Raw genomic sequence first — 12,163 nt, forward strand, 5'->3', positions numbered from 1 at the left:
TTGATTTTGTTAGTCATACAATTTAATAGTCTAAGCTTCATGATTGCTGTTAATGGTGAATTGATTACTCTAATTGGATAACATATTTGGGTTTGAATGTAGATTAGATTCCCTACAGTGTGGAAACAGGCCCTTTGACCCAACAAGTCCACACCGACCATCCGAAGAGTAACCCTCTGACTAATGTACCTAATAACTGTGAACAATTTAGCATGGCCAATTCGTCTGGCCTGCACATCTTTGGAATGTGGGAGGAAACTGGAGTACCCGGAAGAAGCCCACTGAGACACTGGGAGGACGTGCAAACTCCATACAGTCGCCCAAGGCTGGGCTCGAACCTGGGACCCTGGCGCTGTGAGGTAGCAGTGGTAACCACTGAGTCACCATGCCGCCCATTCTTGAATGGCACTTGTATTTCAGGTTGTGTATCCTGAGAGACTTAAGGGACCTTAAACATGTATCTGCAAGGGAAAATCTCTTGAATTGTTCATGTTTTAGAAATCTGTGATGTTTTTTTCCTCTGGAAGTTCTTGGTACTTTGAGAATCAATTAAGCTTTCTACTCAAAACAGAAAGTGGATTTAGGAATGCTGTTGAAAGGATTGCTAGGTGATGGTATTCATTTTTGATTAACACATTAGGTAGAAATATGCCAGAAATCTATTCTTCATGTGTATTTCCAAATAAGGTTAATTCTGTAATTCTGCCCTATGCCACCAGGGAGCTACACTTGGAGGACTATCTGTGAACTTATTTAGCCTTCTTGCAAATATAGCCCTCTGCTGGTGTATTGGAATGGTAGAAACACTTCTGATATTAAGTAGCAAAATCCTTTCATGAGCACACATTAAGTAAAAACACCAAAGTAGTTAATTCTGCCTGAATTAAATAAAACAGTCTTGAAACAATATTCATGATAACAGTCACTGCATGATGCAGAGGTAAAGGCAAAACATGCAGACCAATTCACCACACTCAAGTGGTATTTATGTATGTTACATGCACCTCTCAGTTAAAGGTGTTAAATGTTATTTAGAAGACAGCAACAAATCAAGTATATTAGTGATTGTTAATGGAGTAAGGAATCAGAAAACAATTCAAGATCCCACCAAGATAATTTCAGATTTTAAATTTTTAAAAATTTGGAAATAAGAAGACTATCAGTGAATATGACATTAAAGCTATCAGATTGTCCTTTAATATCTTTTGGCTGCTGTCTAATATATATGCCTGCAAACCCATACAATGTGATTGATTCACAAGCGGCTTAGGAAGCTACTCATTTGCATCAAAAAATCATTCCAAAACTATCATATTATCAAAATAACAAGAGATGAATAATAAATACTATCCAGGCCAATGATGGTCTAATGATTACAAAAAAATCAACAGCTGTCAAGAAGGAACAAAAGCTTTGAATGAAAAAGTACCAAGATGAGGTTGAACCTACCAATAAAGAAGTATTTGTCAGTAAGGTAAAACGAAATCACTGAAATTATAGATATATTTTGATGGACACCTTGTTTCATCAGTCAATCAAATAGAACTAAAAATAATAAAACCAAATAGCTAGAGTTCTGAAGAACAAGTTATGAAGAAGGATCACTGGGCCCAAAACTCTGATTTCTCGCTACAGCTGCTGCCAGACTTGTTGAGATTTTCCAGCAATTCCTGTTTATGATTCAGATTTCCAACATTCACAGTTCATTTGTTAAGTCATAGAGTCATAGAGATGTACAGCATGGAAACAGACCCTTCAGTCCAACCCGTCCATGCCGACCAGATATCCCAACCTAATCTAGTCCCACCTGCCAGCACCCGGCCCATATTCCTCTTAAACCCTTCCTATTCATATACCCATCCAAATGCCTCTTAAATGTTGCAATTGTAGCAGCCTCCACCACATCCTCTGGCAGTTCTTTCCATACATGTACCATCCTCTGCGTGAAAACATTGCCCCTTAGATCTCTTTTATATCTTTCCCCTCTCACCCTTAACCTATGCCCTCTAGTTCTGGACTCCTCAATGCCAGGGAAAAGACTTTGCCTATTTATCCTATCCATGCCCTTCATAATTTTGTAAACCTCTATAAGGTCACCCCTCAGCCCCCGTCGCTCCAGGGAAAACAGCCCCAGCCTGTTTAGCCTCTCCCTGTAGCTCAGCTCCTCCAACCCTGGCAACATCCTTGTAAATCTTTTCTGAACCCTTTCAAGTTTCGCAACATCTTTCCGATAGGAAGGAGACCAGAATTGCACGCAATATTCCAACAGTGGCCTAACCAATGTCCTGTACAGCTGCAACATGACCTCCCAACTCCTGTACTCAATACTCTGACCAATAAAGGAAAGCATACCAAACGCGTCTTCACTATCCTATCTACCTGCGACTCCACTTTCAAGGAGCTATGAACCTGCACTCCAACGTCTCTTTGTTCAGCAACACTCCCTAGGACCTTACCATTAAATGTATAAGTCCTGCTATACCTACACCTTCAATTTTGGTGTCATCTGCAAACTTACTAACTGTACCTCTTATGCTCGCATCCAAATCATTTATGTAAATGACAAAAAGTAGAGGGACCAGCACCAATCCTCGTGGCACTCCACTGGTCACAAGCCTCCAGTCTGAAAAACAACCCTCCACCACCAACCTTTGTCTTCTACCTTTGAGCCAGTTCTGTATCCAAATGGCTAGTTCGCCCTGTATTCCATGAGATCTAACCTTGCTAATCAGTCTCCCATGGAGAACCTTGTCGAATGCCTTACTGAAGTCCATATAGATTACATCTACTGCTCTGCCCTCATCAATCTTCTTCTTTACTTCTTCAAAAAACTCAATCAAGTTTGTGAGACATGATTTCCCACGCACAAAGCCATGTTGACTATCCTGAATCAGTCCTTGCCTTTCCAAATACATGTACATCCTGTCCCTCAGGATTCCCTCCAACAACTTGCCCACCACTGAGGTCAGGTTCACTAGTCTGTAGTTCCCTGGCTTGTCTTTACTACCGTTCATAAACAGTGGCACCACGTTCGCCAACCTCCAGTCTTCCGGCACTTCACCTGTGACTATCAATGATACAAATATCTCAGCAAGAGGCCCAGCAATCACTTCTCTAGCTTCCCACCGAGTCCTCGGGTACACCTGATCAGGCCCTGGGGATTTATCGCTGCTGAAAATATGTTGCTAGAAAACTGCAACAGGTCAGGCAGCCTCCAAGGAGTAGGAGAATCAACTTTTCGGGCATGAGCCCTTCCTTTTCCTGAAGAAGGGCTCATTCCCGAAACGTCGATTCTCCTGCTCCTTGGATGCTGCCTGACCTGCTGCGCTTTTCCAGCATCACATTTTCAGCTCTGATCTCCAGCATCTGCAGTCCTCATTTTCTCCTGGGGATTTATCCACCTTTAACTGTTTCAAGACATCCAGCACTTCCTCCTCTGTAATCTGGACATTTTGCAAGATCTATTTCCCTACAGTCTATATCTTCCATATCCTTTTCCACAGTAAGTATTCATTTAGTATCTCCCCATTTTCTGTGGCTCCACACCAAGGCCGTCTTGCTGATGTTTGAGGGCCCTATTCTCTCCCTAGATACCCTTTTGTCCTTAATATATTTGTAAAACCCCTTTGGATTCTCCTTAATTCTATTTTCCAAAACTATCTCATGTCCCCATTTTGCCCTCCTGATTTCCCTCTTGAGTATACTCCCACTTTCTTTATACTCTTCTAAGGATTCACTCGATCTATCCTGTTTGTACCTGACATATGCTTCCTTCTTTTTCTTCACCAAACCCTCAATTTCTTTAGTCATCCAGCATTCCCTATAATTACCAACCTTCCCTTTCACCCTGACAGAAATATACTTTCTCTGGATTCTTGTTATCTCATTTCTGAAGGCATCCCATTTTCCAGCTGTCCCTTTACCTGCAAACATCCACCTCCAATCAGCTTTTGAAAGTTCTTGCCTAATACCGTCAAAATTGGCCTTTCTCCAATTTAGAACTTCAACTTTTAGATCTGGTCTATCCTTTTCCATCATTATTTTAACACAAATAGAATTATGGCCACTGGCCCCAAAGTGCTCCCCCACTGACACCTTAGTTACCTGCCCTGCCTTATTTCCCAAGAGTAGGTCAAGTTTTGCACCTTCTGTATAGGTACATCCACATACTGAATCAGAAAATTTTCTTGTACACACAAGAAATTCCTCTCCATCTAAATCTTTAACACTATGGCAATCCTAGTTGATGTTTGGAAAGTTAAAATCCCCTACAATAACCACCCTATTATTCTAATAAGTTTGGCAGCAAACATAGAAAAACTGTTTAATTTACAACAAAGCACTTAAATTGCCTACATAATTACCTTTTCAGTGTTGGAAATATCAACAATAACATTTTCTTTAAAGTCCTGTGCCCCACCCTTCCCAAGACATCAGGTACGTAAGTCCAGTAACTCTTATTTAGCCTTGTTGTTGCATTCCTGAAAAAAGCACCTTTAAATCTCACAACTTGAAATGAATCTGATTTATCCATTGCGTAAAGATAAAATCTGCAATCAGATTTTAAGGCCCTAAGAAAAAGACATTTAAAAATTAAGTCTTGAAATTTGAAATGTACATTTCTAAATTTCTATATCTGTAAATGAAATCATTTAAAAGCTAAATTTATTGGAATTGAAAATATTTTAAAAATCTTTATTTCTATCCACTCTCCATCTCTACTGATTGCATTCTTTCCTGCTATCCAACTCACTCCTGCTGGCCCATCATCCTGATTACAGCCACTCTGTTGCCATATTCCTCTTTTGATCCCTATTTGTGAGTGACACTGATGGGTGGAGATACGTGGAAGATAATGAGCAAGGCAATATTAGGAAGTGAAGCAGTGAAGCGGGGGTGGGAGGTGGGTGTGTGTTGTTGAAGAGCTGAAGACTTTAGTGAATGCATTTAATTCCTTCCCCAGTAGTAAGTTGGTGGATGGGGTAAATTAATTAGGCTGGACAGTGCCAAGTGGGAACTCTGCCACCTACCTCCCTCCACCCTGATAGGGCATGATCATCTATGAGGCTTTGTAATATCACCAACTGAGGCACTTATTGGGCAATTAAAATGGAATCAATGAAATTATAGAAGGTATGATTGGCAAATTATTTCAATAGACACCCAATTTTAATTGGCAATCAAAATAAAGCTTAAAAATAAGTTTGGTCTCTTCAGTAAACAGGACTGACCCCGAGCTGGCTCGCCGCAGCCAGTGCACTGTACACAAGTTAAAAAAAAGAATAAGTTTGGCAACAAACATAACATTGTGTAATTCACAACAAAACACTTACATTACCTTTATAATTACCTTTTCATGGTTTGAAATTTCAATAATAACATTTTCTTTAATGTCCTGCACCCCCATCCTTCCCAATTCATTAGGGACTTGAGTACCATGATTCCTTGTTTAGACTGTATTTGAATTCCCAAAAACTGAGCAATCAATGCCAAGTTAAGCTTGTCTTATTACTGTGGCTGGTATTAGCACAACACCATCCAAAAAGATGTGACGAGAGTTCCAGCCAATGAACTGGACCTCATTGCCTCTTTTATTGCAGAAAGTGAGAGCAAGTCGGAGAAGCCAGCAAGCAGAGAGCTTAAGGGACTACAATAGATTTGGGGATTCTGGCAAGTTGGCGAAACTCTGAGGAACAAGAAAGACTAGCAAGCATAAGAAAGAGTCAGCGAGTGGGTGGAAATCGGTTGACAAAGAGAGTTGGAAAGCAGGAAGGGCTGTTCTAAAATGGTGTTGATTATGTCATGCATGCTGCATTGGTCCTGGTGCAAAACAGTGCTACATGGAAGTTTCAATATTAAGTGTGCAGACATTATAACTATTATGACTGTGACACTACAACATTGAATGATCCCTTAAAATGGGATCTTGAGACATCCCATTGTAGTTACTGTCCCCTGAATGAGGAGGAAGCATTCCTAGATGCTGTGATATCCTGATTGTATTGAAAACTTTGAAACAGTAATGTGTAATATGACTTGACATTTTAATGATTTAATAGCCAGATTAATCATTTGCAGAGCAAAGTGATGGTGTCATGGACATCCATGTGTCACCTTTTGTTTAGTACATTTACATGTAATTGATAGTATATTCTTACCCTCAGAGAGATTGTCTCAAATAATTTCCAGCAGCAAGCTTCAAGGGTTTTCAAATACAAAGGTTAATTATAAATCACATACGTATGCTGGATTTTTAAAATGCAGTCACTCTCACTCATGGCAAACACTCTAATATTCACAACAGATCTGATGCAGATGATGATAAAACAGTTCATGATTATGTCAATATCTATAATTTTTGAAATCAGTTGGTGTTTTAGTTGAAATGCAGGTCTAGTAGAACAGAAGATTGTCATTAAGCAGTGCAACTTTCTGGAGTGAATTTGTGGGAGGTTAGTTCTTAACGAACTTGAAGTTGAAAAGATTTTGGGTAGAATAATTTCTTCTTCCGTTTCAAATATTGTTCTTACTACCTTGGATGCTTGGTTGACTGACTTTCTGATGGAGCTCTTCTCTCAATGTATGTTAGAACAGCATAGTTTATAAGAGGTTAGAGATTTATTTAGTGCTTATGTGTGTAATTGCTTGTAATGAATAGCAATCGGTGACTTTCACGGCCAGCTGATGTCATTGACCTTGTCTGCGAATGCGGGTGGCCCATTGGCCATTTTGGCATTTGTTATAATTACTCAGTATTTTAACGGTGGCATTTATTGTGAATACCACCACTAGGAGGAGCAAAGAGTGTACCTGTGTTCTGTCATGACCCAATGTCACAGAAGTGATATGAGAAAATCAGGCTGACAGAATGTGAATAAAAGGGACTGACTCTACCTGGTTTTGAGTGGTGCCTCCCAATTCTGGCCTCCCTCCACAGCTCTTGCTATCCCCTTCCTGACACAGGACTTAGTCCTGCTCCAGCTGGGGCCTGAGTCTCCACTCCCCAAACCTTCATCAAATGTGCATGTGCTGATGACACTGTTATTATGCACTGAATGCAGTGATGTCATTAACGTGCAGATGCTTGCTGCAACCGGTCCTCTCACGGCCATGTGATGTTATTGGCTTTTATTTTGCAAAAGTAGCAGCAATATTGCATTTTGTACAGTCACTTTATTTTAAAAACAGGCAAAAACTGATTCCTTCAACATGTGACTCTCGGGGTTAGTTAGCTCAGCTGGCAATACAGGTATTTGGCAATACAAAGTGATGTCAACAGCGTGGGTTTAATTCCCATATCAGCTGAGGTTACCATGGAAGTATCACCTTCTCAACCTCACCTGTCGCCAGAGGAATGGTCACCTTCAGTCTAAATTCACCACCAGTTGTGCCTCTAATGGGAGCGCAATTCTCTGCTCCTTTGGGACAACAACTTTGCTTATTGTACTATAGATTTACAATAATCTTTGCAAATCCCAAACAACGTTGCTGTCTCATTCTATGAATATTAGTGTGTGCAACATGTCAGGTGAGTGTTGTGCTGAGGCAGTGATCCTCAGGTAGGTTCTTGGATGGCAGATAGTCATGACTCCATTGAAGAAATCACATATGTGATTGCTGTCAGCAACTTGTTTCCTGTGCTCTTGCCACCATCTATCCTTTATTTTGTTTATTTTCTTTTGTTGGACCGCAACCATTTTGGATGTAGAACTGCGTGCTATTTTTGCATTATAGTGGTGCTGCCAGTTCAGAAGCACTTTGTCACCTAGTAGCTCCTGAATCTCCTGGTAGTTCTCTTCCAATCAGTCATGATATTTCCTGGTAGAGAAGTGCAGTAATCTCACATGTGTTATTGTACTAAATCTAAGAGCAAACCAGCTTTTACAGGGCATTACTGTGTGTAGTTCAGGTCACCCTGTTATAGGAAGAACAGGAAGAACATTTGAGAGAGCTCAAAAAAGATTTACCAGGATGTTGCTGGGAATGGAGGTTGAGTTATAAAAATAAGCTGAATAGCCTGGGACTTTTTTCACTGGAGTGTAGGAGGTTATGAGGTGACCTTGTAGAGGTTTATAAAATTATGTGGGGCATAAATAAGATGAATAGCAAGGATCTTTTCCCTAGGGTAGGGTTTTTCAAAACAAGAGGACATATTTCTAAGGTGAGAGGAGGAAGTTTTAAAAGGACAGTGTATTTTGTTTGTGGAATGAACTGCCAGAGAAAGTGATGGTTAGATGCAGGTATAGTTACAACACTAAAAAATCATTTAGACAAATGCATGAATAGGAAGGGTTTGGAGGGATATGGGTCAAACACAGACATGTAGTTGAGTTTGCGAACATGATCACCATGATTAGTTGGATAAAAGGGTCTGTTTCCGTACTCTATGACTCTCAGCTTTGTAGAAAATTGTGGTACCTGTTGTTGAGTATTACCAAGTTGGTTGTGAGGCACTTATTGTGTAGGACTTTTTTTTTGCAGGATCCTTGAGCACATCAGTTGGTCATTAATGTTTCCAATCTGTAAAGATCCATTTTACCTGATTCTCTGTCATCTGTGTGTTAACCATTCCTCAGTCCAAGTAGTATGTTATCCCCAATATTGTAATCTTGTTTCGTAACCTTTCTTTGGACCTTATTGAATGCCTCCTGGAAATCTAACTGCATTACACTGGTTCTGTTATGTTCCATTGGGGTAGCACATTGGAACTAAAGACCCACCTTCACAAAAGTTACAATTTTTGTTGGAAGTACACATTGCCAATTTATCTTTCTGATGGATGCAGATTAACAGAAAAATTGGACCAAGTTTCTGTACTTTGAAAATAATTATTATTTGTTACAAATAAATAAATTTGAATCACAGGTAAGCAACTATAAATTGTTGATACATAACTCTATTAGTTAAACTGTAACCCCTTCTAAAAAATCTCCTCATAAACACACACACAAACAGGATAATTAAAAAAGCAGTAATTGGGGAGAAGATGAGGTAAATTGTAATATAAAAGAGTTTTTTTTAGATCTATAAAAGGTTAGGGAAAAGCAAGAGTGGACCTCGGACTGCTGAAAAATGAGGCAAGAGAAATAGCAATGGGGAATTAGGAAATAGTGGAGGAACTGAATAGGTACTTTGCATCAGATTTCACAGTGAAAGACATCAGCAGCATACCAGAACTTCAAGAGAATCTGAGGGCTGAGGTGACCGTAGTAGCCAACATTAAGGAGAAAGTGCTAGGGAAGCTAACAAGGTCTGAATATGGATAAATCACCCAGACTAGATCAACTATATCCCGGAGTTCTGAAGGAGAAAGCTGAGGAGATTATGGAAGGGTTGGTGCTAATCTTTCAGGAATCCTTGGAATCAGGAAGGAACTTGGAGGACTGGAGAATGGTTAACGTAACACCACTGTTCGATAACGGAGAGATAAAAGACAGGAAATTGTAAACTGGTTAGCCTCCCTCAGTTGGTAAGAATTTAAAATCCATTAGAATTAGAATCCCTACAGTGTGGAAACAGGCCAATTGGCCCAACAAGTCCACACTGACCCACTGAAGAGTATCCCACCCAGACCCATTTTTCTACACCTATTAACCAACATTTTCCCTAATTAATGCACCTAGCCTATTAAGGGCAATTGCAACGTACTTGGAATTGCATGGTAAAATAGGGCTGAATAAGCACAGCTTCATCAAGGAGATGTCATGCCTGGAAAATCTGGTGGCATTCTTTGGGGAGGTAACAAGAAAATTAGACAAAAGAGAACCAGTGAGCATGATCTGTTTAATTTCCAGAAGGCCTTTGACAAGGTGCTGCACAAGAGGCTACTAAATAAGATGAGTCCGTGGAGTTGAGGGCAAGGTACTTGCTTGGATAGAGGATTGTCTGACTGGCAGAAGGCAGAGAGCAGGTCTTCATTAGGATAGTAGCCAGTAGCCAGTAGAGTTCTGCAGGGTCAGTGTTGAGACCACAACATGATACACAATTGAACAAAGGAACTGAGGGCCTCTGCTAAGTTTGCAGATGACACAAAGCTAAGTAGAGTGACAGGTAGTGATGAGGAACTGGGAAGGCTACAGAAGGATTTGGATTATGCAGTTCAGTAGGAAAAAGACTATTTTCTAAACAGGAAAAGGCTTCGGAAATCTAAAACAAAGATCTTCATTCAGGATTCTCTTAAAGTTGGCATCCAGGTTTAGTTGGCGGTCAGAAAAGCAAATGCAATGTTAGCATTCATTTCAAGAGGGCTAGAATACAAGAGCAGATTTCTACTGCTTAGGCTGTATACAGCTCTGGCCAGACCGCATTTGGAATATTGTGAACAGTTTTGGGCCACATATCTTAGGAAGGATATGCTGGCATTGGAGGGGGTTCAGTGGAAGTTTACAAGTATGATCCTGAGGATGAAGGGCTTGTCATATGAGGAGTGGTTGAGAACTCTGGGTCTCTACTTGATGGAATTTAGAAGGATGAGCGAGGATCTGATTGAAACTTATAGAATACTGACAAGCTTGGTAGAGTGAACATGGAGAAGATGGTTCCACTAATAGGAGAGATTAGGAGCTGAGTGCACAGCCTCAGCATGAAGGGATGATTCTTTTGAACTGAGAACAGGAAGAATTTCTTCGGCCAAAAAGTGATGAATCTGTGGAACTCACTGCCGCAAAAAGCTCTAGCAACCAGGTCATTGAGTGTATTTAAGACAGAGAAAGCTAGTTTCTTGATTAGTAATGAGCAAAATGGCCTAATACTGTTCTTTTATCTTATGGGCTTATACAAAAAAAATGGTGTTATGGATGAAGGGAAAAGAAAATACTGGGAGTGAAATGTTCAATGACATCAATCCTCAGGGTTCAGTGGAGGATTTCTTTGTTTCCCAAGTTCTTTAGCTTTGTGAACTTTTCCTTTGCAGGAGGCACACAGAAAACTGAGATTTATTGATTAAAGGCATTAACTTAGAGCAGCTGGTGAGAGAAAACAACTTTGATATTTTATTGGGGAAAGAGATGCTACCTGCCCTTCTGTAGGTCCCTGGCTTCTGCCTGTATTGTTCACACTCTCAAGTTACTCAGAAACCCATCTGCGTCATCATCTGCCATCCATCACCAGTCACAATTTCACAAACCCGTTGAATATTACTTTTTATACACCCCTCAGTGCCATGTCTCTATTTATCCCTTCCTCACTGTTTGCAGAGCAACAGCATAACCAAGACTTGCAAGTAATTCCAGGAACTTGCATTGTAAAAGTACACCAACTTCTTTCTCACTGTTTTGTTGTAAAAAAAAGGCCTTCTCCTGATTCTGTGCACAATCAAAAATAAATTAAGAAAATGCAACCTTTACAGTATCGTTTACATTTTTCATAACTGATTGTAGTTAGAAAATGGTTGGCATATAGTAGGCCCCATTAGCATCTATTCATTCTCCCGAACTGACATTTCTACCCATTCCTTTGTCTGCTCAACAGTATTTTACTGTCTCTGAGCTCTATCTCCATCTATTGTTTAATTCTTCTCCCTCGCCTTCACCCCTTCTCTAGCACATGTTCCAACCTTTTCTGAGCTGCAGTCAGGTCTGAAGAAGGGTTATTGGACCTGAAATGTTAATTTTGCTTTCTCTCCATATATGCTACCAGGCCCGCTGAGTTTTTCCAGCAATTTATGGTTATGTTGAAAAACCAACTTGATAATTGGCTATTTTACATGTATTGCATAATTATAAAGGGCAATTGTTTGTTATTCTACATCCTGGCGTATTGAAAGAGGTAGCTGCGAAGATTGTGGATAAATTAGTAATTATCTTCTAAAATTCTGTAGGTTCTGCAATAGTCCCTGGAGTTTGGAAGGTAGCAATTATCACCCCACTATTTAAAAAGGGAGGGAGAGAGAAAACTGACAATGGCAGACTTGTTAGCCTTACAGCATTACTGGAAAACTGTTAGACTACATTATAAAGGATGTGATAAATATCACTTGAATTATAATTACCTGAGTGGGCCTAATCAACTTGCTTTATGATTTAGAAATCATGTTCGAGTGTCCTGTTGAAGTGTTTTGAGCATTTTACCGACAGAATTGATAAAGACAAGTTGGTGGATATAATATCGTTTGATTTTCTGAAGGGTTTAACCAAAATTTAAGGTTGGTAACCAATATTTAAGT

The sequence above is a fragment of the Hemiscyllium ocellatum genome, chromosome 31 (assembly GCF_020745735.1).
Source record: "Hemiscyllium ocellatum isolate sHemOce1 chromosome 31, sHemOce1.pat.X.cur, whole genome shotgun sequence".
Lineage (NCBI taxonomy): Eukaryota > Metazoa > Chordata > Chondrichthyes > Orectolobiformes > Hemiscylliidae > Hemiscyllium > Hemiscyllium ocellatum.